The sequence below is a fragment of the Callorhinus ursinus genome, unplaced genomic scaffold (assembly GCF_003265705.2).
Source record: "Callorhinus ursinus isolate GAN/ISIS: 27379988/994484 unplaced genomic scaffold, GSC_fseal_2.0 scaffold1, whole genome shotgun sequence".
Lineage (NCBI taxonomy): Eukaryota > Metazoa > Chordata > Mammalia > Carnivora > Otariidae > Callorhinus > Callorhinus ursinus.
The window spans coordinates 64346847-64372900 of NW_027397063.1; the positions used below are offsets into that span (position 1 = coordinate 64346847).

At 46.6% G+C, this 26054-nt stretch overlaps 1 long non-coding RNA gene across 1 annotated transcript in view; it reads left to right on the plus strand.

Annotated features, from left to right (window-relative positions):
* The window catches only part of LOC112827772 (uncharacterized), a 43605-nt gene extending 36277 nt beyond the window's left edge, over positions 1-7328 (plus strand). Inside the window, exons 3-4 of the long non-coding RNA XR_012379066.1 lie at positions 6905-7093; positions 7184-7328. This is a non-coding gene — a long non-coding RNA (uncharacterized lncRNA). The remainder of the gene's footprint in view (positions 1-6904; positions 7094-7183) is intronic.
* The last annotated feature ends 18726 nt before the right edge of the window (positions 7329-26054 follow it).

The window sequence follows — 26054 nt, forward strand, 5'->3', positions numbered from 1 at the left end:
CACAGACACAAACAAAAGGTGGACAAACATCCCCTTCTCTTCTTCCTCCTAAAGTACACAGCTTCAGCTTTAAGGGGGGGACTTTACTGCCTTTGTCCTGGATCCAGCAGACCAGGTGGTCACACAATCAGCAAACCAGTAACAATTGCAGACATTACAATTTTCTACTTCGCTGCCATAAACAAACACCGAGCAATGGGGCAGAGAATGCCCGGAACATCAGCAACGTGAATAGCGAAGGAAGACAAACAGAATTGTGCCCAAGATTTAGACCAGGCCTCAGGCAGCTCCAGAGCTTAAAAAAAAAAAAAAGAAGCTTCCTCCCTTGCTCCTCCTCCTTCCCTCAACACAAATGTTCCAATGAAGGATCTCCTAATACCCAAGCTTAGTGGAGCTTAGTGAACTGTAACAGGCCCAAACTGGGGCCCCTGTGACCTCCCCAACAAATCACTTTGTAATTGTTGGGGAGATGGAAGCTTCCCTCGCTCCCTGCCCCTCCTACACTGCCTGTAGATTATATTTAAGGAGTCGAAGTTGAGGGGATGTTTTCTTTAATTGCCTTTTCAGTTCTGTTTATTTATGTGGATTCTATTTCCCATCACGAGTGTTATTTTTTGAAATATTCTGAAATCTGTAGGCTCTCCTGTCATTCTTTTCCACGTCATTTGAAAGAAGGTCCCATCCCCAAATGACTTTGATGTAATTTATAGTAACCTTGTTTGGTGGTTGTCTCTGACTGTCTGTGGGCCACAAAGGACGCCAGAGGTCCCATTAAGGCCATCAGTTTTACCTCACACAGCTAGTGATCAGCACCAGCCTGGCGGGTCCTGGACATTCCAAACCAGAGTCTGGGGGCTGGCCCAGAAAGTGTGCGCAAATGCCCCTGCCCCTCGTCCCACCCTTGGTGAACCTGGTGTGGCTCATGGCTGGATATGCATCTGGGAACCACAGGAGGGCTAAACCTACTCTCCACCCCAGCGGCCCCTATTTGTAGATGTGAACACTGAGTTCCAGAAAGAGGTCATGATCTGTCCAAGGTCATCTGATTAAGTTAGTGGTAGGAGTCTCCCGACTCAGTCCAAGACTGTTTCCAGGGCCTGTCAGTTACCTGGAAAAGTCTCTTGAGGCATTTCCCCAGCAGCTGTGGGCATGGCCACTGTGACTCCAGGGCTCGGGAAGGGCCGCAGAGTGACGCGCAGTGCCGGCACACAGAATTGACAGGGAAGTTGTCTCCTCTGGCGACCATATTCACCTCACCAAATCTCACTTGGAAGAAGCCCAGCTCCTTGCCTGGCTTGCTCCATCTGGCTTCTTCGGGTCATTTCTCTTGTCTGGTGTGTTTGTCCAAGACGGGTCGTTAGGGCTAAATGTGAGAATCACGGTAGCAACGGTGTCACCGCCGGGGACCCTCTCTCTCTCTCTCCTTCTAAAGAGGAGAAAGCAGGGATTCCCCTGAGCCACTAATCCCTAGAGTGTTCCTACTCCCGGGACTTCGGGAGCGCCCCGCAGAGCTAGCTGGGGGGCTGGGTGCAGACCCCGCCTCTGTGCGCAAGAACCGTGCTCTTGGTCCCAGGCTGGTGCCCGCGGGACGTCAGGCGGGCGGCTACGTGCCCTGGAGGGGCACCTCTTTCCTGACTAAGAAACACAACAAAGTTGGAATCAGTGTGCCATCTCTCTTCAGTCTGTCACTGCGGCCCTGTGCCCCCGCCCCCCGCTGCAGAGAGCAGCTTTCAACTTTGAAATTTACCTGAAGTAGTTGATTCCTAATTTGGAAGACCAATGATCTGACTTAGCACCATGCCTTCTCTCCTTCATCTTCTTGTGTTTTCTTTTCATCTTCTCTCTTCCCTTTTCTCTCCTTTCTTCCTCTCAGGCTTTTTTGTTTCCTCTGTCCCTCCTCCTGTGCCATTGTTTCCCTTTCTCCCTCTTCCTTCCCACTCAGCATCCTCACCATCATTGAAGTGGTCAGCATTCCCCCCCCCCCCAGAGCAGGCAAACAGGAGGAGGAAGAGGGGCAGGGGAGGGGGAGGGGGAGGGGGGAAGGAGGAGGCGAAGGAGGGGGAGAGGGGGAGAGGAAGGAGGAGGGGGAGGAGAGAAGGGGAAGGGAACGAGGAGGGGGAGGGGAAGGAGGAGGGTGCAGTTGGTGAAGGAGCCTAATGATGATGGTCAGAGCTTGGGTTTGGGCACCTGGGTGGTGGTCTGGGATGGTGTGATGCACTGTTTAAACTGCTTGAGCAATGTGCTTTTTCCTGGAACACCTTCCTGCCACTTTCCATTTGATGTGGGGAAGCTAAGTAAAGGTTACAGTCCATTTTGAGAAGAGAGTGAATTTGGTGGTCTCAGCATTAGCCAAAATTCTCACCACACAATCTCAGAGATTGTTTTTTATTCCTACACTAGATAGCCCTCAGTGGCAGCTTGAGGGGTCTGAACACCTGTAAGAGCCAAAGTAACATCCACCAACTTCTACCCCAAACCAACTCCTTCTCCCACTAAGTTTTTTAAGCGGTGCAATTCCGTAACCTAGGGGTCAGCGTGCATTCAGTGCCTTGCTGAGCCACATTGCACAAAGAGGGCAGAAGTAAAAAATTAGTAAATAAAGACACCCTGTCTTTTTAAAAAATTTAATATTTTCTATATCACGAATGTTTTGCATTAATTTTTATTTTTAAAAATATTGCACTAAGGGGTGCCTGGCTGGCTCAGTGGAAGAGCATGCGACTCTTGATCTCGGGGTTGAGTTCAAGCCCCACATTGGGTATAGAGATTACTTAAAATAATAAACTTAAAAAAGCACATTGCATTGAAATATTTATCCTGATTCCTGAGTTTTTTGACATCCCCTTCAATTTTGCCGGCTGGTCACAGCTTTGCCTGAGCCCCTCCCACCTCTCCTAGTACAATTTAATTGGTGATTAAGTCCTAAATCCTGTTAATTCCACTTTGTAACTTCCTCTGAAGGTCTCTCTCCTTCTGTCTCTCTGTCCCTGTCCCTCTCTCTCTTTTTTAAAGATTTTACTTATTTATTTGGGAGAGAATGAGAGAGAGAGAGAGAGGGAGGGAGGGAACGAATGGAGGAGGGGCAGAGTGTGAGGGAGAAGCAGACTCCCTGCTGAGCAGGGAGCCCGATGTGGGACTCAATCCCAGGACCCTGGGATCATGACCTGGGCCAAAGACAGGCACCTAACTAACTGAGCCACCCAGGCGCCCTGTCCTTGGCTCTTTTTTTCTGCCCCGTCTTTCTTTCTCTGTCTTTCTGTCTCACTCTGTCTCTGGCTCTGGCTCTTTGTCTCTCTTATGTCTCTGTCTCTCAGTTCCACTGCCACTGTTTCTTATGAGGCCCCCCCCCGTCATTGCTAGCCAGGACTACAGCAACTGTCCCTCACCTGTCTTCCTGATTCATCCACCCTTGCTCCCTTCAGTCCTTTTTCTCCAGTGAGTCCAGGGTGACTTTCTCTCTCTCTCTTTTTCTAAAGATTTTATTTATTTATTTGACAGAGAGAGGCACAGCGAGAGAGGGAACACAAGCGGGGGGAGTGAGAGAGGGAGAAGCAGGCTTCCCGCGGAGCAGGGAGCCTGATGCGGGGCTCGATCCCAGGACCCCGGGATCATGACCTGAGCCGAAGGCAGTCGCTTAACGACTGAGCCACCCAGGCGCCCCAACCAGGGTGACTTTCTCAAACGCAAAACCTCTACTTGACATCTTCCGGTGTGTGCGCACTGCCAGCCAAATTCCATCCCCACGTTAACTCAACACCTAAGGTCCTCTGATGTTTGGCGGTACCTTCACTCCCTCTTTTCCTTCTACTGCTTCTTAAGGCATGAAATAGTTGCTTTGCTCTTTCTTGGTTAAAGAGGATGGGACATAGCGAGGAAAGCTAACAAGAGATCTCTTGAACGAAGAGGTATTTTTGGAAAAGCAGATTAGTGGTCAGGTAAGTCTGGAACTGGTTTACCATTTCCCCTTCTTGGCAATTCGATATGTTTATTAGCATATGAAACCCTCTGAGAAGACTAGATAAAGGAACTCTTTACCTGTAATGTGGCATTTCCCCAAAATTCGCCCATGGAGCCTCTTTTTAACATTCAGAATTAAACTTTTAAGAAGAGATGTTTTGCAGAGCAGTTTGAAAACAGAATTGGTCTAAGTGTGAAAAAATTTTGGACGATCGATCTAAAAACCAATGTTCTAGGGTTGCCACTGGTCTCTCTTCATTTATTCCATCGCTCATGTTTCATGCAATCAGTTCTGAGTAAACCAAAATGAATATGACATTAAGTTTTTGTCCCCAAGATGTTCACTGGGGAAATTGACCAAGCAATATGGTAAGAGAGGTGATAGTGGTAGGGACAAAATAAAGGAACAAATTTTGCTGGGGAGTCAGAAGGACCTTTGAAGAACAGAGCTATTTGAACTAGGTCTTGAAAGAATAAGAGATTGTGGATAGAGAAGGTAAAGAGATATTTTCCTAAGAAAGGGACCGGAGTATATAAAGGGCACAAAATGATATCTCGTATCCCGGAAATGGTGATTATAGAGCATGTGATGGCCTGGGGTTGGAGGTGGGGAAAGGAAGGCCTGGAGAGGATGAGTTCCATATTTCACAGTCAAGAGGGCACTGTGTGAATGGTTCCCCCTTGCACTGTGCAGTGTACAGCCTGCACACCTGATCATGGTGGCCCTGGGGCAAGTGTTAGTGAGTTGAGCAAGGTCACATCCTAGAGGGACGCTAGTATTGAGACTTGAGACTTTAGGTAGCTATGGCCTACCCAGGTGACATTGCTTTTCATTAACTTCTTTAAACCTACACAATATATGGATTATTTTTGATTTTTAAAAAGTTCAAATGAAATATAAATTCAGAAATAAAAGCACAAGGCCCACCCTTTCTTTACCCTTACCCTAACCACAATCTGACCCTCCTTGACCTGCTCCCAGGTGACACCTCTGTCAATGGTCGGTACATCCTAGAATCTACATGCATACACTGGTACACCTATGAATATGCTAGCTAGTAGGTTTTCTACTTGAGTGGGATCATATCCTGCATTTTGTTCTGCAGCTTGCTCTTTTCACTTAATGATGGGTTATGAAGAGCTTCCAATCTCAGTACAAGTGGAAATTGATCTCGTTCTTTCTCATGGCTACCATCCTGGATATTGTGGCCTCTGTTGTGGGGCTTTTGTGAATGGGCACAGCCTTCAGGGGAAATTCGTGCTGATTATTTCATGCTCCCGCTGCTTACAGACTTAGTAAATGTAATAAGATAATAGTAACAGTGGTTCTGAGTCCTTATAGTCAGTGTTACTAGGTGACATTTGGAGACATTATTCTGTAGAAGAAGATCTCCCTTACCCCACCATACAGTTGACTCTTGAGCAACACAAGGTTGAACTGTGTGGGTCCACTTACACACGGATTTTTATATATATATATAAATATAGTACAGTATTGGAAGTACTTTCTCCTCCTCATGATTTTCTTTTCTTTTCTTTTTAAGACTTTATTTATTTATTTGACAGAGAGAGAGAGAGCACGAGCACAAGCAGGGGGAGAGGGAGAAGCAGGCTCCCCGCTGAGCAGGGAGCCCAACTCGGGGCTCGATCCTAGAACCCTGGGATCATAACCTGAGCTGCAGATGCTCAACGGACTGAGCCATCCAGGTGCCCCTCCTCATGATTTTCTTAACATTTTCTTTCCTCTGGCTTACTTTATGATAAGAATGCAGTGTATAATACATACAACACACAAAATATGTATCAGTCGACTATTTATGTTATCGGTAGGCTTCCGGGCAACAGTAGGCTATTCGTAGCTATGTTTTGGGGGAGTCAGAAGTTCTATGCAGATTTTTGACGTTACAGGTGGTTGGTGCCCCTAACCCCTGAGCTGTTCAAAGGTCAATTGTATTTTCTTCATATTGCGACCTTCCCCTGGAATATTATTTATTTATTTCTCTTTACCGTCTGTCATGCTCTCCCTGTACTGGACCAGGAGCTCCATATGGGCAGGGACTCTGTGACTGAATCCCCACATGCTAGAACAATGCCCAGCACATAGGGCCTGCTCAGGAACTGTTTGCTGGGTGACTGGAGGCACTGAAGGACTCTCTTAGTTTGGCTGCTTTCACAGAATACCACAGACTGCCTGACTTATAAACCACAGAAATGTATTTCTCATAGTTCTGGGGGCTGGAAATCCAAGAGATGGTGTCTGGTAAGGGCTTGCTTCTGGGTTTATGGAAGATCATCTTACTGTGTCCTCACATGTTAGAAGGGGTGAGGGAGCTCTGGGGGGCCCCTTTTATTAAAAGCACAAATCCCATGCATGAGGGCCGCACCTTCACAACCTCATCACCTCCCAAAGGCCCCATCTCCTGCTACCATGACATTGGGGGTTAGGGTTTCAACATACGAATTTTGGGGGGCACATTGAGACCATAGCTCTTATAGGTTTGTAGTGGGTCTGAACTGCACCCCTTGAAGGTGCAGATCAGGCCGGAGTGTGGTGACAAATAGAGATTGAGGACCGTCTCAGTGTCCTGGCACCAGGGCACAAAGACCTTACCCAAATAACCCTGGGGAATTTAAACAATTCTTTTCATCATTCACTGAATTTCTTTCCAAAAACTTCAAATGCAGAGGTGGAACAAAAGTCGGGAGATTGTTTATGATCTCTGGGTCCTTTTTTTTTAAACCTTGAAGCCGAGTGAACAAAAACAATGGAGCTCACCCCAGAAGAATGTCGAAAGTGGCATTTGGTTGTTTCACCTAAGTTCATCGGGCTGTTTAAAACTGAAGGAGGAAATATATCATGGAGTGGCATTAACAAGCACTGGTTTACTGAGAGTTCGGCCAAGTTCAGAGGGTATTTGACACACATGGCTTGCCACCTTCTTCTCAGGACCAGGAAAAAGGAACCACAAATATCTCATCACTAAGCCTTAGTCTCCTCATCTGAAATGGAGTGACAAGACCGACCTTGGTGTTTGAGGGTGAAAGGAGCGGATGAGTCTGAAAGTGCTGGGTAGACTGCCAGGTGTTGTACCAAGTGCATCACTGCATCATTATAAAAGGATCTGAACTCTGCATGGTAAGGGTGGCATATACCAATGGTAGGATAATTCCCTGAGATAGCCATTTGGAATTTGTTCTTATTGTATTTTCCCCTTTCTCGTTCTAGGTAGATAGGCCTTTTGGGTTTCCTTGTTTCAAGACTCCCTGGGCACAGGGTTGAAAGCAGGAGTTCTTCAAGATAATTCTCTTGCCCTTTCTGGACTGGCTGTGGAGAAGATGGTGCTAACCTGGGAAGGAGGCAACTGGGGAGGCTGGGGAGCAGGCGCAGAGAGAGAATTCAGAGTAGTGGGAAGAAAGTGGGCTGAAAAGGCCCTCCCAGCTTAGAAGAGAAGTGGCTTGGGTTCCAGGCCCTGACTCCCTTCCCTCCCAAGGCCCCAGAGTGGAGGCAGAGCCTTGGTGAGCCCAGGAACCCGCATCTTCGGCAGATCCTGCAGCCCGGGAGTGGGTGAGCTACTGGCCTGGATAGACCTTGAGGTGCGAGGACATCAGAAACCAGAGGCCCTTACAGCTACTCCACTCGCGCACCTTGGGCCCTTCCATGTCCCCCCGGGGGGGGGTGACACTGCAGCTGCTTCCCGGACAAGCCCCCCAGTCACTCGTTACTGAGCTGGTGAATTTCTCCACCTACCCAGGCGGGGCACTCCTAATCAGAATTTATTTATTTATAGAACAACCATGTGGCGTTTCTTTCGTGCCCACAGTTATGGAATAGCACCCATTACCTGCCCTGTATAGATTACAATCCCAAATAAATGCATCTGGAAGAGACATGTCCTGAAAGAACTGGATGACATCAGGAAATCATTGTCCTATTTTTACCTCCGGCACTAACAAGCTCTGTGACCTTAAGTAAGTCACCTCCCCATCTGGGCCTCCATTTAGGTGTTGGTTAAATGAAGGGAACTGGACTGAATTCTGGGTCCGTGTTACTGCAGATTTGGAATGGGTTTGGGCAACACGAAATAGTCGTGAAACCATATTCTTAACTAAGGGTATAGTTTAGAAGCTGTTCTGGTACTGTGAATTTCCACTTCAAAAGCAATTGACTTTTTGGAAAAGCAGCTTCTGCAATTGCAGAAGAAGGCCCAAATAAATGTGACATTATGTCTGTTACCTGCGTAAGCAACACTTATTCATACTCTTGTGGTCTCTCCGTCAGGATTTTGCTCTTCATGGTAATGTGTGCTTCCTGGGATTTTCATTTAAAAAAAAAAAAAAAAAGGCGCCTTTGAGAAAAACCCATCCTTCCATAACCAGCTCATCTTTCACCGGGGCTGGAGCAGTGTAAACATGACCACATGAGGCTCCATGTTTATGTTTTCTCAATGACTTCCAGATCAAATTTGCTGTGTTTACAAGATGGAGACACTTTTTCTAACCACTAGTACTGCAAATTCAGATGGGGGGGTAGGTGGGGGTGATGGCCCAGCTGGGATCTCTCTGCTTCCAGTTATCCTTGTCTCTGACAATGTCTCCATGGATGCCCCAGCAGGGTGAACGCCTAGCTCAGCAGCCAGCCCCCTGTAGACACTGGCTTTTCATACTCAAATCGAACCAACATGCTCGATTACTGTTATTATTTTCAACTTTAAGCCTCAGGCCCAGAGGTAGGATCCTGACTACAGAGGTAATCTTCCCCGACCCATGCTTGACAATTGCTTTACATTTTCCCTATGTCTCTCTCAATCCTTGCCTCATCCAAAGCCCACGAATTTCATTTTGAAGCTTCATACGGTGTTAACCTAACTCCCAGAAGCCCCTGGGTGACCATGAGGTTTGCAGGTCATCTGTTGAGGTATCCATCGGTGTTCTGCAAAACTTCAAAGGTGAAGTCTTTGAATCTTTTACCTTGAAATATATATATCCCTTTAAAACAAGCATTTCGCTGAAATCCCCTATGTTAGATGTTGAATGCTTATAAGAGATGGCACTTTGACCATGGAGATGGCACCCCGACTAGCTGTCATAGTGTCCTTGCAGGGTTTTCATCAGTGGGCAGCGGGATGCACTCTCTGCCACCTCTCGGGGGTGGGGGGCACAGCACAGACAGGAAAGAGTGGACTTGCCATCAAGAGCCTGATTCACAGTCAGGAGCTGATCCATCAGCAGCACTGTCTGGCGGTGTCACCTTGGCCCAGTCTGACTCTCTGAAGCCCAATTTCCTGTTCTGCCCTTTGCCTCCCAGGGATAAGCTGCAGCACCATGGGACATGCCGGGCACAAAAAGATATCGTACCTCATAAAACACCATGGAAGGAAGAAGTTCTGTGACCGTCAGGCTCAAGGTTCTCAGGGAGGTAGTGAAAGAGGATCAGGGATGTTGGCTGTTGCTATGCAACTGGAGTATTTGTAAAAACAAAATAAAATTTTTTTAATCATTACCATCCCTGAAACTCAGACATGAGGTGTCTGGTGTCTCTCCAGCATTCGCCCTTACCTTTTCTTGGGCTCTGCCATTAGGTGGCAATTGACCCCTCTCTCTCTCTCCGGTTCCGGTTGTCCCTGTCAACTGGACGATTGGGCTCGGTGGTGGCTGGGGAGCCTTCCAGCCCCAGAGGGCTGCAGTGTTGCTCTGTGGTTCTCAGGCTGGTGTGTAGGAAGATGTGATAGGATGAGAGGCGAGAAAGGGAGACTCTCTAGTTATGCCTCTGTTGCAGGGTTTTTCGGAAATAAATAAGCAAATGACAATTTTATTACCAGGACGCGCAGCTCTAAACCAATTTTAGTGACTGTTCTTACCAGAGGTTTTGATTTCACCCAACATATGTATTCTTTGACCGCCCCTCCCCCTCGCACACAGGCCACACGCGCGCGCGCGCACGCACACACTTACATGCATCATGCATGCATTCTTATTTCTGCTTGCCCACCTTTGGTCCTTCTTTCCTCTTGTCCTCCCTCCCTCCTCCTCTCCTCCCCCTCCCTCCTTCCTTCCTCCCACACGCCCCTCCCCCCGTTCCTCCCTCCTTCCTTCCTCCCACACGCGCCCCCCCTTCCTCCTTCCTTCCTTCCTTCTTTCTTTCTTTTCTTTCTTTCTTGATTGCAAGTGTCTTATTGTATGCCATTTAAAGATTTTTTTTTGAAATTGAGTAACAATATTATATTTTTAAAAGCAAAATAAAAGGCTTATAAAGGAAGTAGACTGTGTTCTTTTGTATTTTCATTACTGTAATCTTGGTCCTGCAACTCACAGGGCAGGGAGTTCTGCTGGCTTTTAATCAAATAATGCCTTGACCTGGATCTGGAGACATTTTCATAGTTCTAGCTCTGATGTTGATTGCTGTGTGACCTTGGGACAGTCACTTCGCCTTTCTGGACCACAGCTGCCTCATTTGGAAAATGAAGGGGTTGAACCATAGAGTCTCTAAGGTAACTTCCAGACTTAAAGCTCTCCCTATAGGTGTCTCTCACTTTGTGAAACCCAATATCTGAAACAATAAATAAAATCTACCCTCCCCAAATATCTTTTTACTTATGAGAAAGGCCAATAAAGGTAAAGCTGCTTGTATTATACAAATGAATTTTGAAAAATAACTGCTTCATTTTAGAAATAGTTTGATTTACATGTAGCACTTCAAATTCTCTTGTACCTATAATTGGTAAAATTTTGTCTAGTTGGACATTTCAGGGATGGTTCTTTATCCCTAGCAGCTGACCCTGCCACATCCATCAGACAAATTCAGCAGAAACATCCCTGTAATGTTCAGCTGCAATCTCTAATGGGTGTGATCAAATCAGTCTTAATGTTCGCTTTGGCGAACAATCACTTGGAAAGCATGTGTTGCTTTCTCATTATCATTTTATTTCTGTCATTAGCCACACTTAAGAATATAAATCACTGCTAATATCTTTTCACAGTGAAGGTTAACCCTCTCACCTCAGAGCTGATCATCAGTGCAAGTGAGGAGGTGGACCGTCATGGAGGGAGGAGGGGACACAGAGCCAAGGGAGCATGTGTGGTGTGACCTTGGGTAAGTCACTTCCCTCCCTGGGCCTCAGTTTCCTTATATGTAAATGTGGGGTGCGTCTAGGCCTGGCGCTGACGTACGAGGCTGCTGTACAATAATCTCAGCAGTCACTGGGCTGTCGTGTGTGAGAAAGTTCTCCCTCCCAGCGTTTCTGATGACTGCCCCTCCCTCAGTTTATACCAGCGGATAGTGGACGTACCCACCGTGTCAGGGAAACGTGGGTCCTCAAACCCAGGAAAGCCACCGTAAGGCAGAGAGGTGGGGAGTCGGCAAAGCTTCCTCCCGACAACCTCAGCTCAGGAGCTTTCTGGGGGAATCGCTTGGAGACCTGGTTTTCCTATTTGGTCCCGCAAGAATAAGGACACGTCTGTGGGTGGGTGGGTCTTGGGGTCCTGATGGTCCTGGGCAGCTGGCCTGGCAAGAAGGCTCAACCTCCCTTTAATGGTCTAGGGAGGGGCTTCTAAGCTTTCAGAGACGCAGAAGTCCTTTTACAAAATGAAATTTAATGTGGAACAAAGAAAGCAGGACCTAGCGGGCATACATTTATTTTGTAGGTTCACATTTATGACATTTATCGTAAACTCCACAAGAGTGACAAACGCACAATTTTGAGATCAGAGAAGACGGGTAACAGTGGCTGTCCTCCCAGCCTCTGCATCTGCTCAATGGCTGTGATTTATTTTGTTACGTCGTTTCCTGGTTGCAAATAGGAACTTTTTTCTGAGGGTGGCCCTGCCGTCGGGGGACACTCCTCAAGTATACAGAAAGAGCAAACGTTTTGTTCTGAGGTCAACCCTAAAACGAATTCCCTTTCTTTGAGCGGTCAGCGATGTGGCGAAGTAGTATCATTCTTGCAATAGCATGCATAGGATTTCTTGTTTTGCTTTAAGAATATTCCCAATGATATCATAAAAATATAGATTTAACTTAACTTGTAGAATTTCTGAGTCACTGCGTGGAATGCCTTTGGGCAGTGGACACGGAGAATTCTGGAGGCCTCAGGCAGCCTTCCTGTGGGACGTGGTGAAATCTATACTCTGCCAGACAGAGGCTGGGCAAGGGGCCCACAGTGAACCACAAGCTGCTCATGTGTAAAGCCCGGTTTTAAAGCTCGGCTCTCAAATCTCCCTGGATCTCTCCATTACCTCCCTCCTGGGGTTTCCTAGTCCCTTGGCAGAGTCTTTTTTTTAATGCTCTAGACCCCTTCAGCAGGCTCCAGATTACCTGGAAAGATGTGTGAGGGGACATGCAGCCCTCCCCTGGGACCACCATGGAGGGAGGCTTTGTGGTGGTCTTCAGAAGCCTCCAAGGAGAAGGCGAATCCTAGATAGGGCTGGAAGGTCCCTGGAGCTGCCTTCCCCAAGCCCCCATCCTGCCCCTAGCCGATCTCTTTCCAGGGCCAACCCGAGAGCTTTTGGACTTTATTTTTAGTAATAAAGCCAATATTTCCATAATACTCCAGGGTGCCAAGTTGTATATTAGGCACTGTAGGGACACAGGGATGACTCGGCCGGGAACAGGCCCCCAGCAGCTAACAGTCAACAGAAACGTCAGCTCCTCGGCCGGTTCATCTGCAAGAGAAGCTGGGTTCATGGTGCTCCTCAAATATTATTTTCAACATTGACTTGGCTTGTCTCAAAGATCTTTTGATACATTTTAATTCATTTTTTAAGTTCCAGTAAGATCTATTTAAATGTTCACATTCTTCTGCCCCGGCCCCCCTTCCACCTCTGAAGTGGGAGAAAGCACCCTTCAGGTCGCCGGCTCATGATTGATGGCCCGGCTCTTGCTTTGTATCCCTTGGCCTGGAGGTTTAGATCCCAGATTGTTTCAAAATGGCCAGAAGCAGTCAACATGTGGTATCTCCAAAATCTTAGAGACACTAGGTCTCATGCTGGTAATATCATACAACCGAAGGAATTATTTAAGAAAAAATAGCATTTTGTGCTATTTGTTGGTCAGGCCTGAAGACTTTGCTTCTCGGGCAGTGAGGGATAGAATTCCAGGAAAGCCAATTTGCGAAGGAAAAGAAGAACATCTTGTTTAAGCCCATGTACTATTTCTCCCTTCCCAGGGGTCTCCCTCGGCGGAGGGGGCCTGGAAGCCTTGTACCTATATCCACCTCATGGCCCCACTGACCATCAAACTGTCTCTTCGATGAGGGGGTGGGACTTAGCAAGTGATTCTCTATCTCTGAGCCCATAGACTTGTAGGGATAGTTACAGGTGTTACTGATGTGGAAGATGAGAGGAGCTCTGTGAATAATTTTCAATATTTCAATGAGCTTAAGGGGAATTCTGTATTTGCTCGGATATGGGTTGTGGTCTCATGGAGACACCCTCCCCGCCCCGGGGTTCTTTTTGCTTTTGGCTGTGTGGTTATGCCAGGGACTACCTCCTGCAAACCGGGAGCTCTGCTGGCCAAATGGAAATGTGATGAATCACCTGAGCTTTGACAGCAGACAGATCTGGGGTCAAGCCCATGTTCATCCACTTCCTCGCAGAGTGACTTTGACTTTGATGGAGCTACCCAATGTCTCTGAACCTCTATCTTCTTGTCTGTAAAATAAAGACAGTAATAATAGCCGCTTCACAGAGTTGTTGGGGTTGGTCCCTGGCAAGCCCTCGATTAAAGTTAGCTGTTAGCATTAGTAGCTTTGATTAATGAAAAATGGGAAACTGAATTATTTAATAAAAGTAGCACGTTGGTGCACCTGGCTGGCTCAGTCAGTAGAGCACAGGACTCTTGATCTCCGGGTCGCGAGTTCAAGCCCCACGTTGGAGGTAGAGATTACTTAAAAATAAAATCTTAAAAAAAAGTAGCACATTGATAGGCAAAAATCTTACAAAACTTATAGCTCAGAAGGGTTGATTCTTTACACCAGGCGATAGCAAGTGTTTTGATTTTCTGTGCGACAGTGGAGGGGACCTGCGTGTATGATTAAAATTTAATTAAGACACTTTCATTTCATTCCCTTGGGCTGACTATGCATGTCTTCTGGTGTCATAAAACAAACTCAGGACTGTAGTGCAGGCCGCATGCCCTGTGGTGACCTCTTTCTAAGCCACCTCTGTGTCCTCTAGATGGAAAGCTGTTGATTGAAAAGGGCAGAACAATCCCCTCCGTCCTGATGGCTGCAGATCACATTCAATCAGGACAGCATCCTATTGATTCAAAAGACACACACACACACACACACACTCTCATACACACTTCCCAGCCGGTGACACCGGTGACCTGGGGAGAATGTGGGAGATGGGAGGCCAGGGTACCTGGGAAGAAGGTTTCAATCACACCACCACCCGGTGGTGGGTGGAAGTAACGAGGGCAAATGAAGCCTGTTCTAGGATTTTGCTTAATTCTCAATAATCTCACTGCTGCTCTTTGTTCTTGGAGGTCTTTCTAGGCAATACGTGGAGACTCATGGTTTTTCTTCTTTAAAAAAAAAAAATACCGTGAGCCTAAAACTGCTCAAAAAATAAAGACTGTAAAAAAAAAAAATTATGTGTGTGCGTGTGTGTGTGTGTGTGTGCATTGAAAGCAGCGCCAGGAAAAATAAAATTTGGTTCCCGACTTTTCTTTGCGTTGATATGTTACATGACTTGAAGGCTGGAGCTTCCGATTTCCTATTTATCGAGTCTGTGTGGAAATTTCCTGAGGAATGCCAGGCCTCCTCCCCTCCGTCCTGACCCACGGGCTCTCCAGGCTCCTTTTGCAGTAGATGCTGTCTAGAAGCTCTCTCTTAGACTTTCTTTTTCGCGGCACACGGACGTTGCCATGAAAAACAAGATCTTTTTTCCTACAATTGAAGGCTTCAGCTTTATGACAAATGGGATAAATTCATTTTCTCCTCTAGAAGACACCGAAATGTAGTCGTTCATTGAAAGGGGCGGGGGAAATGCCCTGTTGAAATCCATTTAGTTTTAGTCCTGACTAAAATGAAAGAAATGGAGATTAACAACTCAAAAATGGAGCTGGTTAATTAAAATGAACTCCAGTTATACAACTTGCCATGCAGCTCACAGGGAATCATTTCTTTTCTGCTTGATTATGATGATGAAGATGTATTTTTTCGTGGGATAAAATGAAGTCCTTCTTATCAGAGAGAAGAACTGTTTCCCAAGGCTGGCTGTAGAAGTGTTTGTTTTTCTAGAAATAATAATAACAGAGCTTCTCAAGTGACACATTAAAGAAAGTTGCTCAACAGACCTAACTATGTATTAGTGTGTGAATATGGGGGAAATTTTCTCACATAGGAATCTAAACTTAATAAGCCAAATGCATTTAGATTTCTATGCTGGAAACTTTCAGAGTTGTAAATACCTGAACAGGTACACAATTTCTAAGTAATTCTGATTTACTGAAGTCATACTCAAAAAGCTCTGTGTCTGTGTCACCATACTCAAAAGGCTCTGCGTCTGTGTCACATGATTTATTGAATATGGCGCTTAGCATGCTCTCGAATTCCCCTCTTCCCAAAGGAGATGAATTTATCCTTACGTGGCTAGTGCTACACAGTCAGGTAGATATGACACTGTTACTAAGCAAGACATCACCGTTTAAGAAGACCTCCCAGAGAAATGAAGTGATCGTAAAGGAAGTAGAGGGGCTGGGGCAAATAGAACTATAGGTTTTCATCTCTGGAATGATTCCAGCTCTGCAATAGGAGAGAGCAAGACTCTGTCCTAAGAGCAAACTCCGCTGGCTCCCGTGATTACAAGGGACACTCTCCAACAGGGAAGCCATTTGCCCCTGGTGCAAACCATTTTGCCCACCACCGGCCTTTGGACAACCTGCTAGTAAGGGAAAGAAAGGTTCTTTTATGTTTAAATCTCGCTGCCTCTGAAACTGCCCTTCAGAAACCCTATCTTTCCCCTTCTTTCTTTTCTTGGAAACACTAAAAGTCCTTTGTAAACATCCTCCCGGAAAAGTCTCTGTAGATCTGTCTGATAAACTTCGAACGGGGGAGAGTTTAAACTCCTGTCTGAGAACAGATTAGATGGAGAGCTTAAGAGATTATTCCCTTCAGAGAAGTAGCCGAAATCACCAAGCATGAAAAGGTGTCAAGGAGAAATAGAAATGATGTAGTCCTGGTCTTTCTACACAGGGCTTTTTTCTGTCCCCAGAACCCAAAGTTCTTATGAGCCTTGATGCTGATCAGGAGGAAGGAAGGTCCAGGATCTTGATTCTAAATGCACAAAATTGGGAAAGCCAAGGTGATGAGAAGCTAAGAGATGGGCTCAAAGTTAGAGCTAACTGACATAAAAACCACTCCAACCAAACAGAAATAGCCCATTGAGGGGCACCTGTTTGGTTCAGTCAATAGAGTGTATGACTCTTGATCTCGGGGTTGTGAGTTCAAGCCCCACATTGGGTGTAGAGATTACTTAAAAATAAAATCATAAAAAAAAAAAGAAATAGCCCCTTGGGTCAGAAATGCAAATTGTTTTTTTTTTTTTTAAGAATTTGTTGGTAACTCAGGTGTTTTTTTTTTTTTGTTTTTGTTTTTGTTTTTGTTTTTAACAAATCTGCCTGTCTCTCCTTCTTCCCGTCCTTCTTCCATCGTGGGCCAAAGAAAATGTATTTGTCTCTTGAAAATATTGATTTGATTTCTTCCTAAATGTAAGATTCCTAAGGAACCACATTGAAAGAAGATATGGATCCTGGCTGGGTTCAAGGACAGCTCTTTCACTCCCTCTTTTCCTACTCCGGTTCCTTCCCCTGGGACTGTGGCTAGTTGCTTTGTAAGCAGTCAACAGTGGGAGTTTCCAATCCCAGGAGACATTGTCAGAGACTAGGTGGTGGTTACTTCAAAGTAGGGGAGATTCCTGCATTGGATGGAAGGGGCACCAGAAAACCTCCAAGGCCTTTTTCAGTTCGAAGGCCCCTCAGGCCTGTCCTAAAGGGCCCTTGTGGTTCAGAAGCAATTGGTATGAGTCAAGAAGTCAGACTCAGGTCTTTACCCCTCTTCTCACCCAGAAGCTCAAACAGCAGGTGTGGGGACAGCATACGTGGGCAGTATGGTAGGCCAGGTGTTGAGTGATTGTGGAGAAGGCTGGTCTCGACAATATTAAAGCAAGATAGACAAATTGAAACCCTGCTTTTCTTTGAGCGCTGTCTTTTCAGTGAGACCGTAATTCTAAGTTCCGAAACGACAATGTCTATTTTTTAAAAATTAAGCTTTCTTGAGGTATGCTTGCCATAAAACCAACTGCATGTATTTAAAGTGTAGAATTTGATGTTTTGACATATGCATGCACCCATGAAACCATCACTGGAATCAGATAGTGAATATATCCATCACCCGCAAAAGTTTCCCTGTCTCCCTTTGCAATTCCGCTCAGCCCCTGGTGCCCTATCTGCCCCTCTCCCCCATCTCTAGGCAGCTAGATGATTTGCCTTATGTCTCTGTAGATTAGTTTGCATCTTGTAGAATGTCATATAAATGGAATCATAAAGGAATTACTCCTTTTTTTTTTTTCTGGCTTCTTTCACTCACCATGATTATTTTGAGATGTACCCTTGTTGCTGTATATATCAATAACTTATTCCATTTTATTGCTGAGTAGGAATCTATTGGTTAGAAATACTGCAATTTGTTTATCCATTCACTTATTGATAGACCTTTCTACTGTTTCCAGCTTTTGGCTCTTACAAAGAAAGCTGCCTTGAACGCTCAGGTATAAGTCTTTGTATGGACATATGCTTTTATTTCTTTTGGGTAAATACCTGGGAGTGGAATGACTGGGTCATAGGTTAAGCATATGTTTAAGAAACTGTTTTCTAAAATGTTTTTACTGTTTTACATTCTCACCAGTGGAGTGTGAGAGTTCTGGTTGCTCCACATCCTTGCCAGCACTTGATATAGTTAGGTTTTTTTGTTTTGTTTTAGACTAATTTTAGTGGATGTGTCATGGGGACATGGTATCCCCTTGTGATTTTAATTTTTGTTTCCCTAATGACAGATGATATATATCTTTTCATGGGTTGCTTGCCATCTATATTCTTCCTGGACAAATCATCTGTTTAAATCTTTTGCCCATGGGGCACCTGGGTGGCTCAGTCGTTAAGCGTCTGCCTTCAGCTCAGGTCATGATCCCAGAGTCCTGGGATCCTGCCCCGCGTCGGGCTCCCTGCTCAGCGGGAAGCCTGCTTCTCCCTCTCCCACTCCCCCTGCTTGTGTTCCCTCTCTCGCCGTGGCTTTCTCTGTCAAATAAATAAATAAATAAAAATCTTTAAAAAAAAAATAAATCTTTTGCCCGTTGGTAATTGGTTTGTTTTTCCTATTGTTGAATTTTAAAAGTTTTTATTTATTTTTAAATTTTTAAAAAAGATTTTATTTATTTATTTGAGAGAAAGAGAGAGAGAGAGAGAGAGAGAGAGCACAAGCAGGGGGAGGGTCAGAGGGAGAAGCAGACTCCCCTGCTGAGCAGGGAGCCTGATGCAGGCCTCCATCTTGGGACTCCAGGATCATGACCTGAGCTGAAGGCAGATGCCCAACCGACTGAGCCATCCAGGCACCCAGACTTTTAAAAGTTTTTAAATATAATTTGGATACAATCCTCTTATCAGCTATGTGATCTGCAAATCTTTTCTCCAAATTCTTATTTCTTTTTTTCTCCAAAGTGTTTTTGTTTATTTATTTGTTTTTTATTCTCAAAACATTGTCTTTGAAAGAGCTCTTAATTTTGGTAAAATCTAATTCACTAAATATTTGTAAAGCACCTTACTTTTTGGTGTTGTATCTAAGAAATACTGGCCTAATCCTGGGTCACAAGGATTTTCTCCTATGTTTCTTGGAGAAATTTTGTAGTTTTAGGGGCACCTGGGTGGCTCAGTCAGTTAAGCATCTGCCTTTGGCTCAGGTCATGATCTCAGGGTCCTGGGATCAAGCCCCATGTTGGGGTCCGCACTCAGTAGGGAGTCTGCTTCTCCCTCTCCCTCTGCCCCCCTCCCAAACTTGTGCTCTCTCTCTCTCAAATAAATAAATAAAAACTCTTTAAAAAAAAGAAATTTTGTAGTTTTACATTTTATATTTTGGTTTAAGATCTATCATGGGTTATTTCTTGAATATGGTGTGAAGTATAGATTGATAGGTTGAAGTTCCTTTTTTTTTTTTTTTGCATTGTTTATCCAATTGTTCCCACAGTTTGTTTAAATAGATCACTTTTTCTTCCCTAAATTTTATTTCTGCCTCTCTGTCAAAAATCAATAGACTATATACATGTGGTGGTCCACTTGGGGATTCTCTGTACTGTTCTATTGATCCATTTACCCATCGTTACACCAATATCATATTGGGAAGATTACTGTAGTTTTATATGGATCTTGAAATACGATCGTGTGTAAGTCTCCAATTTTGTTCTTTTTCAAAAGTGTTTTGGCTATTCTAGTTTCTTTGCATTTCTAAATTGGACAGAATTAGCCTCGTGTGGGACACACAGATGAGAGTCTAAACTTTAAACCACACTCGCCATCAGCTCCTTATGAAAGAGGATTCAGAGATAGATACTCGGTCACTATTGCTTCATTTAGAAGTACAGTACACAAGTATCTTGAAGGATAGGTGTTTAAATAACTTGAAAGACAGGAAGCGAGGGAGGAGGGAAGATAAGCTTCATGGAAGAGATGAAATTTATTGGTAGAAACTTGATAAGTAGGGAGTAGATGGAAGATGAGTTAGCATCCAGAAAGAATAATACAGTGTATGTTCAGCAAGAATTCCAATTAGATTGTAAGAAAGTGTGCATAAAGAATATAGTGGGAGACAAAGCTGAAAAAGTGGGTCGTCTTCAGACTGTAGAGAGTCTTGAAATGGAGGTTGAAGAGTTTGTGCTTAATTTTCTGGGTGATGAGGAGCCATGATGTTTTTCTTGTTTTGTTTTGTTTCAGAGAGAGAGGGTTTTTAAGAGGGAGGGGATTGTCATGGGAGTTGAACCAACAGCATTAACTGAACCACTTCAAGCTCACATCCTGTTACAGATCCAATCACATCTCACCTGCTGGCCACTGGAGGCAGGAGGAGGAGGAAGAAGAGGAAGGGAGGGCCAGGACTTGTGGGAGAGGCTGGTTGGCCACCGGGCTTTAATTTCAATGGAATGTTTTCATGGGCATTGCCTTTCCCTTCCTGGATGGGTGAATGAGTAGAGTTTCCTTGGGAGTGTTTTTCTTGGGCACTTTCATTGGGTTTCAACTAAAAACACAGGATATTGGTATGGATCTTCATGGTTTAGGTTGAATTGCAGGCCACCCCCAAGACTTCCTTGAGGTTACATTTTATCCAACCCTTCTCACTGTTCAAATGCCTACAGAACACAGATTTATAGAATGCCGAAGCTGGAAAGGGCCCCCGGGACCATCTGAACCATACTTCTCCTCTTACTCCCACGGTTCTGTGAAAAAGTGAGAGTGGGAGAGTAACTCGATTCCAGTAGCACGAATCTGATGGTACCATTTACTCTGTAGAACCCTTCAATGGCAGCCCAAGGTCTTTAGCTGGTGTGACCATGCATCCCGGTCTGCCCAGAATAGTCCTAATTCTTCCTTGTTCCTCTGGTGCGGGTATTCATAGTGACCCCGTTCACTCTCCAAAGTGAACCAATCTGGATGAGAAACTGTACAGTCCCCCTAAGTGATACTTTCCAAAGTACGGGCCATTGTGTGGAGTCAGGCATGGGGGTGGGGGGTGGGCTCTTAGAGTTACTGTAGAGGGTTTGAGTCCGTCATGCTTCTAGAGTTTCTCAATCAGCGAGCAAAGGTAAGACTACTTCATTTTAATTGTCTAAGATGAATGTTGAAGTCAAGTATAGGAATCCCTGGAAAATACGGGGACATAATGACCTAAGGGATCCGGCCTTCTTTATCTGGCTGGCCCTTCGCCTCCCTGCTCATCTCCTAACTGCCTGTGGTCTCGCCCTAGGGATAATTCTTGGTGACAAGACTCTGCCACACTGTTCAGGACTCAGTGCTTTTGAACATGTTTCCGTCTGCTGCAAGACACGTGCCGCCCCCACACGTCTTGTCGGACTCATGAGTGCCCACCCTTCCTTCCACACTCAGAGTTGCCACTCCCCTGTCCCCCTTCCCACACAAGGCAGCGCTGAACTCTCTCTTCTGAGCCTCCCTGTGCCCTGTTCTCTTCTGTCCTGGCACCCGCCCCCCCCATTAACACTCTGTAGGGGCTGTATTTGTTGACATGCACGTCTGCCTCCCCGTCCGTGAGCAGCTCAAAGAGGGCTGTCCCTCAGCTTTGAGCATGGTGCCTGGCCCAAGAAAGGGATGCAGGAAATGTTTGCCAAGTGCATTCATTCAATCAGTATTTATTGAGCATTAACTTTGTTCCAAACACAATACTGCAGGGGACCCAGAAGGGCATGCAACAGTATCCCCGTGCCTGGGCATTAGAGCCCAATCCCTGAGCCGATGTGGTACGAGCGTGTGGACCGATCTGCATCATGCATGTGTGCACGCGCATGTCTGTGCTGGCTGGAACTTTGGGTTCCTCTCAGGAAGCCAGAACCCTTCAGAACAAATCAGTCTTTTTCCGTGCAGCTTCTTTGTGGATTAAGAAGCATAAATCTCTGATCTATTTAAAAACAGGGAAAGGGAAGTGTGTGGAGGCTAAAATAACTTTCTCAAGGTCACTGAATTGTGTGGTTGGTCCCCTGGGAGAGAAGCCTTGTGCCTTGGACCCCGCTTCACCCAAGGGGAGGGGTGACTGGGATCCCACCAAGCCCTGCCCACTCAGATGGGAGGTGGGGGAAGGTCCCCAGGGTTGCGTGTAGGGGACAGGCCGGCTGTGTGGGTGCCTGTCACCAGGCAGGGGCCCCTCCCAGGAGCTGGTCCAAAGCCTCAGAGGCTGAGCAGAAGCCCAGCAGAAGCCCAAGCGCTGTTTGTGGTGAGGAGGACTCTGTTCTCAGTGGTTTATTTGTCTAATTCCTGGAGTGAGAGGGAAGGTTTGCAGCTGGGGCTGAAGTAAATACCAGGTCCTGAGGAGCTCAACAAAGGATAATGCAAAGTGCTAAAGCAAAAGGAGAGGGAGATGCAGAGGGAGAGAGGGGAGGGGAGGGGGAAGGTTGAGGGGAGAAGGAGGATGGGGGAGGGGAGGGAGAGAGATTGAAATCTGGAGACCCTCAGGCTGAGCCCTGATTCAGCTGTGGAGAGGGAGGAGAGGTTCAGTTTGCCCTAAGAATTCTGTAAATCTGTCTCCTTCTCTCTCTCTCCCCACACCCACCACCCCACTTTGTCACCCCAATTCATGTCTGCCTTGAAAGAACCCTCCCCACCCCAGCTCAGAGAGTTCTTTCTCCTGGCGTTCGGGAAGTTTGACAACTTTGGGCTGCCCCTGGGTTCCTAATTTGGGCCTCCCCCTCCCTGCTTCCACCACCTCCTGAGTTCCATATTTGAACTCTCTTCAGGACAGAGAAGAGTGAGGCTGAGGGGGGGAGGGCTCCCAAAGGCCCAAAGGGAAAGGTGACAGCTCCCGCGGGAGGTGTCAGTCTCCAGGTCAGGCTGGGGACGGTGGGGGGCGGGCCTGCACCCTGGCAGAAACCCAGGCCTGCCTGCTCTGTCCATGGCCTGGGAGCTTGCCCGATCTCCCTTGAGGTAAGGACTCCAGCTCTGAGCCTCTATTAAATTCCACAACAGGCTCTTCCAGTTCCCAGCAAATAAAGAACCACAGGGAGGGGAAAGAAAGTGACTTAGAGGTGGTGGAGAAATGCCAGGTGCTGGCATTTCTGAACCCTGAGACCTGGATTCCTCAGCAACCCGCAGGCTTTGCCAGGGGCCTCCTTCCGGCAAGCCCCGGGCCGTCTCCCACCCCCCACACTGCGTCTCTCTCCGCTGCTTGAGTCCTCAGCTGGACGCCCAGTGCCTCCTTGTCACTTGTCGGGCATGCCACGCATGGGGTCGCTTGCCTCCCCTGTGGGCCCATCAACACACCCAAGTGTAGCTGGGTGTGAGGAGGCCAAAGGCATTGAAACAGCTTTCACTGGAGGGAAAAAGGAAGGGTATTCCTGTTCACTGAGGGGTTGTGACGTGAGGGGGATGCCGTCCTGAGCTTCCGTCTGGAAGGCTGTCCGCGGTGCGGTGGGACATCCCGTGCAGCAACTCCCCTCACCCTTCTGGGAAATCCGGCAAAAATCCAGAAAGTGGGTGCTGCTGCAGGAGGGCCCGGCAGGGTGGCCAGAGCCCTCCCCAGAGCCTCCTGGCACCAGCCTGACAGCATGGGAAGGCCCAGTGTCCCGGACACCCTCCTTGCCTTCCCTTCCTCCTTTCCCACTTAGCTCACTCAAGTCAGGAAGGCATAGATCTGGTGCCTGTTCTAGTGCTCAGCACAGAGTAGGTGCTAAACATATTTATTGGATGAATGAGTGACGAAAACATGAACCAAATAGAGAGTGGAGTAGTGAGAGACAGAGGAGGTGGAAATTGGGAGTGGGCAGAGCCTGGGGACAAGGGTGGAGAGCTGAGAGATTGAAAGGGAGTTCTGTGTTCTGGGGCAGATAATGTGCACTTGCAGTTCATGAGTCACACCCAGCTAACTGTGAGGCCGGCATAAGTGATTCCACAGTTCACGCTGTCTGCACATACTGACCCCCATTCGGCAGTAGGCCTGTTGGGACGGTAATTCAGGGGATTCCGGTCTCAAAGCTGGAGGATCCCCTGGGACCATGGGATCCAAGGCTCCTAAGTAACAGATACAGAAACGAGCTGAAGGCAGGCAAGTGACATTGCCAAGGTCATTCTGAGTTGGGGCAGGGCCCATACCATCTCCAGGTCACATTCTTCTGGTTCCACCTGTCCCCCTCCAGGGGTTTTGAAGAGGCAGCTTTTCCTGGACAACACTGATTGATGGTTGTGACTCATGAGCGCATGGAACCAGTCAGACCTGGCCTTTCTCTGCCCTCCCTTTTGAAATCACCTCCAGCCCTGGAGCCTCTTGTAACCTCTTCTCTACTTCGCCCCTGCTCTCACCAACCAAGCTGCCTGCGATCCCCAGCCTTTAAGAAAAGAAGCACACATTTTGCTTGAATCATCTCAGGGGGCCCCTTATTAGAAATTCTTTGTTTATACCTAAATTGCCCAGATATTGGGGGTGACTCACTCACCTGTTTCTCCACAGAGACAGCACATAGTAGGTGCTCAGTTAGAGTTTGGTGTTGGGAGGAGGTAGGGAGGAATGGAGACCAGAACTCTGGGCAGCCTGGGGAGTCATGAACTTTATAAGCTTTGTTCGTGGGTCTTCTCAGCCAAGCCCTGCCCCTGTGGTGCGGCCAGGAGAAGGGCTTTTATGTGCCTGTTAGACAAACAAAAAATGCTCGCTATTAGTCCTGCATTTATACTCAAATATACGCAAAGGACTGAAGTCGGCTCTCAAACCAAATTAAGACCAAACCAGATCAAGTAGGTAATGGGGACTGTCGCTGGAGTGGGCTTGTGAGCCCCTTGCCTTTGCACATGAATTTCCAGAGATGCAATCACAAGCTTCCTTCAATAACAATTCATGACTCAGTTCACTTCCAGTCTAATTCCGGCGTTACTCTCTCACAGCCGTGAGTAGTCAGGAGCAGCTGTGGGATGGGCACTGGCAGAGGACACATCATGTGAATTTTGTTTTGATGGCTCTTTTGGAGTGGGGTCTGCAAAATCACATATTCAGTTACTTAAATATTTCAATCAAGGGGGAAAAGAAAAACACGAGGAATGGCTTTCAGCCATACTTCAAAGATGGCAGCTAACATGCTCTTACAAGGTCATAACCAAAGTCAAAGAGGAGTTTAGAGATTCCCAGCCTGGACTTGTCATAACCGATAGTGTTTCTTGTAATTGCAAGTGATGTCATAGGTGGCTCAAAATACAATTAAGTATACTTTAGCCTAGAAATTTACACACACACACACACACCAATGATGCTTGATTATGTACATTTGCCATGTAACACTTTTGCTTAGAGTTGGCTTGTGGGACAAGAGCAAACAAGAAATCAAGCAACAAGCAGGCAACCCATGTCCAAATGTGGCAAGGCCACTGGGCTTGCCTTTAAAAGAAAAGAAAAAAAACTTTACAAAATAAAAACTCTCAAATAAGAAAAAATATAAAACTTCGGAGAGGGAAATTCCTATGAAAGGGGAATAATAAATGGAAACAAATCCTGAACACTTTCAATGTTTGGCTACTATCGTTCCATGGTGGTTAGGAATATTTTGGGAAATAAAATTACTTTCATAAGTTACTGGTGCAAGTGTGTTGAAGTGGACCAAACAGGGCCCTGGGTCTTAACTGTATTCTGTAAAGGGCACAGCGGGAAAGAACGCTAGCAGGAGGGGTGGGACTGGTCTTTGACGGGTCTTGTAGGACTTCCGAAGGAGCCTGCACCTCATGGGCAAGGAGGGCTACAGGAGATTTTGCAGGGGAGAGGGGAGAACGTGGGAGTTGTGTTTAGCAGAACGTGTCAGTAGCCTCGTGGAGAGAAATGGGTGGAGGGAGAGGTAAAAAGCCCAGTTGGGAGGATGTAGCAATAACTGATGTGGGAAATAGGGAAGACACCTGAGCTGGGGTAAAGGTGACAGGATGGTATGATGGGTGGTATTTAGACAGAATTATCCGAGCTCTTGGTGGACAATGATGGCAGGTAGGCGTGAGGGGAGGAGAGGCATAAAAGAGAACTCTGAGCCTAGGGATCTGGGAGGACGATGGTCATTAGATCCTCAAGTGCTACTCCGGCCAGAATCGCAGCCACTGGCCACAGGTGTCTGTTGAGCCCCTGAAATGTGGCCAGTCTGAATTGCAATGTGCTGTCAATACAGCATATACACCTGTTTCAAAGAGTAAGTACCAAAAAAGAATGTCAAGGGGCACCTGGGTGGTTCAGTCGTTAAGCGTCTGTCTTCGGCTCAGGTCATGATCTCAGGGTCCTGGGATCGAGCCCCGCATCGGGCTCCCTGCTCGGCGGGGGGCCTGCTTTTCCCTCTCCCACCCCCCTTGCTTGTGTTTCCTCTCTCGCTGTGTC